General features: G+C 38.0%; 1 pseudogene across 1 annotated transcript; it reads right to left on the minus strand.

Annotated features, from left to right (window-relative positions):
• Window positions 1-3,876: 3,876 nt before the first annotated feature.
• Window positions 3,877-4,362, minus strand: LOC308279206 (ATP synthase subunit d, mitochondrial-like; annotated as a pseudogene). The gene has a single exon. The product of its transcript is annotated as an ATP synthase subunit d, mitochondrial-like (transcript).
• Window positions 4,363-4,870: the final 508 nt, after the last annotated feature.

Below are 4,870 nucleotides of genomic sequence, written 5' to 3' on the forward strand. Positions count from 1 at the left end.
CACCAATAAAAAATAAATAAATAAAGTAATTCAGGGCAATTGACCTGTCACATTTAAAATATAAAAAAATAAAAATAAATACTCAGAACGATACCTGTCACATAGAAATCAGAGAATATGAGCTCCTCTTTGCAGAATAACCACCTAAAATGATAGGCTAGATATTTAACAAATAGCACCACAACTTCTGTCATGAATTTTTTAAATACTTATATGAATATTGTCCTATCCCATTCTTCAGGAGCGATATACAGTGACATAGTTTATAAATTAAGATCAGAATATCTTGTGAACTTAACATACACTGATCTAGTATATCTACATGATTGGATTCCAAATTCAATATATGGGAAAAATATGGAGGAAAACTACAAAAGGAAAAGTATTAGACACATTTCAGGATTGAGACAGCATAGTTTTCAGAAACTGGCTGCAACAACATCTACTATTCCACATGCTCTTTGGCAGTGTAGTCTTGCCCCTCATCCCACAGATAAGGGAATTTAGATTACCTCTGATGTCTGTTTCGACCAACAGATCAGAAAATAGCAGAAGTGACAGTGTATCTTCCAAGGTTGAACTTGAAGAAATATTCAGTTTCTGCTTTTCTGTTTCAAAGATTTTTCTTGGAGCCCAGCCATAATACCACGAGAATGCCCCAAAAGCTCCCTACAGAACCACATGGAGGAAAACCAAGGCCATTAATCAACATCCACAGTTGAGCTCTCAATCAGAATCCAGCACCAATTGCCAGCTCTGTGAAAGAGGCAATTTTGGAACTCCTAGTTATTCCAGCCAACCAGTCAACATCACACAAAGTAAAGGAACCATCCAATCAATTCATATACCATAAGAAATTGATAAATTGATGTTTTAAGACATGATGTTTTAGAGTTGTTTGATGCACAGCAATGTGCAGTTGACAGGGGAAATTTTAATAAGTAATACCACATCCACATGCACTGTTTACTTGAAATCATCTGTATGGTTTGGATGAAAAATCGTCATGTGTTAGAAAGGCCATGCTTAGAAACAGAATATGGCTAGAGGTGGATCCCTTAAGGCATGTCCAGGGATGGTGCCACCACCACTATGCTGAAGCTTCACTTGCTGCCCTGGCTCTCTGGTTCCTGAGACAATGAGCTGAGAGCAGCTTCCCCTTCTCCACCATGTCATGAGCCTTGCAGTTACAATCCAGCCTAAAAAGGACTCAAATATCCAGGAATGTAAGCAAATAAAATCCTTTTTCCTCTAATTAGGTTTTGCATGTCATGTGGGTGGGTCACAGCAGTGAAAATAGTGACAAAATGGCACTTTCATGTTTAACTCTAATTTTTATTTTTATAAGCATGTATTAAAGGGATTAAGTGTGATATTTTAATACATGTACATAGCATGATATAAACCAATCAACGCTAGCCTTGCTTTGTCCAATCTCCACATTCCCTTTCCCAGCCTCCTAGTAATCACTAGTCTATATTCAGTTGGACCATTTTTTCTTTATCTCATTTTTTTTAATGTTTCAAGCAAAGTCTGTCATGGTGTTGCAAACCTGTAATATCAGTATTTGGAAGGCTGAAACAAGTGGATGGCAGGTTCATGGCACCCTCAGCAACTTAGTGAGACCCTGTTTCAAAACTGAAAAAAGGCCGGGCTGGTGTCGCACACTTGTAATCCCAGCATTTGGGAAGCGGAGACTGGAGGGTTGCAGTTCACAGACAGCCTCAGCTACTTATTGAGGCCCTTTGGAATTCATTGAGAACCTGTTTCAAAATAAAGAATAAGAAACAGGGCTGGGAATGTAGCTCGGAGGTACCACCCCCAGGAGTGCAAAAAGAAGAAAAAAACTGAAAAAAAATAAGGATAGAAATGCCTCTGAGTTCAATCCCAGTACAAAAAAAAAAAAACAAAAGATATTTCAAGCAGATATGCATAATGGTCAGTGAGAAATAGATAGATAGATAGATAGATAGATAGATAGATAGATAGATTTTTTTTCTTTTGTGATCTCCATATATTAGGGAGAACATACAATGCCTGTCTGTGTCTGGCTTATTTCACTTAATATCCAGGTTCAGCCACTTTCCGACAAAGGATTGATATCCAGAAGACAAGGAGCTCTAAAACTCAACAATAACAACAACAACAACAACACCCATGTAATCCAGTTTAAATACAGGATAAATGGCCAGGTGTGGTGGCACACACCTATAATCCCAGTACCTGGGAGGCTGAGACAAGATGAGCACAAGTTTGAAGTCAGCCTTAGCAATGTAGTGAGACTCTCAACAACCTAGGAAGACCCTGTTACAAAACAAAAAATAAAAAGGGCTTAGGCTGTAGCTCAGAGGTACGATGCCCTTGGATTCAAACTCTAGTAACACACACACACACACACACACACACACACACACACACACACACATGCATTTGATCTGAATGGACACTTCTTAAAGAAGAAATACAAATGGTCAACAGATATATGAAAAGTACTCCATATCATTAGCTCTCAGGGAAATGCAAACCAAAACTACAATGAAAGCTGAGATAGAAGGATCACACATTTGAGACCAACCTCAGCAACTTACTGAGATCCTGTTTAAAACACACACACACACACACACACACACACACACACGGGAGAGGGGGGGAAGAGAGAGAGAGACACAGAGAGAGAGAGAGAGAGAGAGAGAGAGAGAGAGAGAGAGAGAGAGAGAGAGAGAGAGAGCACTGGAGATTCAGCTCAGTAGAATGCCCCTAATTTCAATACTCAGTACCCTCCACAACCACACAATGACAACAACAAAAATAACCCAAACTAAAATAAGATCTCACCCCAGTTAGAATGGCCTCTATTAAAAAAACAGAAGCATCGTTAAATGATAAAAACAAAATATGATAAAAACCAGAAAAAAAGAAAACAACATATTCATAACAGATTTGAAAGGAGATGCTCTTAAAAATTAAAAGCACTTCTGTGTTAGTAGTATATATTCATATTTATAGAAATTACCTCCTTGCTACTTTATTTTAATGTTTTAAGCAGATGTTCAGCATGAAGAATATATATCTAGTTCCTATTTTGATTTGCATTGCTAACCATTAAAAAAAAGCCCATTGCTGATAGAAGTGGGAATGATTAAGCTCTCTGTATGACTTTCATATAGAGGCTGAGACCTGCTGAGTGAAAATGTATGTCTGTGTGTCACGACTTTGGGTGCTGTAATTGATTTTTCTTATCTTTGCACTAAAATGTAATTTCCTGTTCTATGTTTCAAGTATGGACAGGAGGCTAATCAAATAACCATACATACAAGAATTCTAATACTGATGGCATGTATGTATTGCAATTCTTCACTTATTTATTCAAAAATCATTGATCCCAACTTGTGTCAGACACTGCCTTCCAGTGCCAAATAGGTTTTCTCTCAAGTCTCAAGGGCTTTACTGGCATAAAGACTTCAAAATATACTGTAGGTAAGACTAGATACTTACCTAGGTGTGGTGGCCCATGCCTGTAATCCTAACACTTGGAAGGCTGAGACAGGAGGTTAGCAGGTTTGCAGCCAGCCTCAGCAACTTACTGAGATCCTATGCAACTTAATAAGACCCTGTTCAAAATTAAAAGTCAAAAGGAGCTAGGCGTATAGCTTGGAGGTAAAATATACCTGATTACAATTCCAAATACAGAGAGAAAATGAAAGAGAGAGAGAGAGAAGAGAGAAAGAAGAGAGAGAGAGAGAGAGAGAGAGAGAGAGAGAGAGAGAGAGAGAGGAAGAGGGAGAATTTTATTTATTTTTGAGCTATACAATTATTTTTATTTTTTAATGTCTAGAGTCTGTAAAGAAGAGCCAAACCTTCCTCCGGGGCTCATTTTTACAAATTCTCAATTTGCTGGTGAGGCCAATAGGGGTACTTCTTCTTGTCTAATTTGGTTTCTGGGAAGACTTCATTCAAGTCTTCGATGGTCATCTGATCAAATGGAATTATGTTCTTCATTTTCTCCACCTGCCTCGTATATTCCTCGATCCTGGCCTTTGAGAGTGACACGAATTCAGCACAACTTTTCATATCTTCCTTTTCTTCAGCATCCACCAGGGAAGTATATTTATCCTCTGGCACAGAAACCTTCAGGGCATTAAACTTCTTTTCAAAGTCATCCACCAAGCCTGCCTTGGCCACGTTAGACTTATAGTAATCCCAGTCGATAGCAGTGGTTTCACAGTTAGAGAGGTCAACCTGGAGGTAAGGGTCTCATTCCAGGACTTCAGGGAGTTACCAAATAACCTTTTGGTTTTGGGGTATGATCTCCCCAAAAGCAACCCAGTCGATGGATTTCAGAGCAAGTTTGTGCCCAGCCATCTTGGAATCCTTCGCCTACCCCGGGCAAACACCCAGAGAGAAATTTTAGATATTTTTTTCTTACTCAGCCACAGTGGTAATCCTCAACTAGTGGTACCCTTATCTTGAATATATGTTGGCCTTCCATGTTCATGTGTTCCAAATCTGTGAATTCAACCAACCATAAGTCAAAATATTTCTAAAACTTACATCTATACTAACATATAAAGATTTCTTTCCTTATCATAATTCCCTAATTAATATGGTATAATACTCTTCAACATTTACATTGTAATAGGTATTATATGTATTCTAGAGATGATTTAAATTATACAAGAGTATGCACATAGATTAAAATCAAATGCTGCACAGTTTTATGTAAGTGACTTGAAAATCTACAGATTTGGGTATCCAAGGTAGATCCTGAAACAGATCTCCCACATATACAAAGTGATGACTCTCTACAATTATGCAAATGCAATATTCTTCAATTAAGATAAGACCTTCCATATATACCCAGTTAGGAATC

Source organism: Muscardinus avellanarius (assembly GCF_963383645.1).
Source record: "Muscardinus avellanarius genome assembly, chromosome: X".
Taxonomy (NCBI): Eukaryota; Metazoa; Chordata; class Mammalia; order Rodentia; family Gliridae; genus Muscardinus; species Muscardinus avellanarius.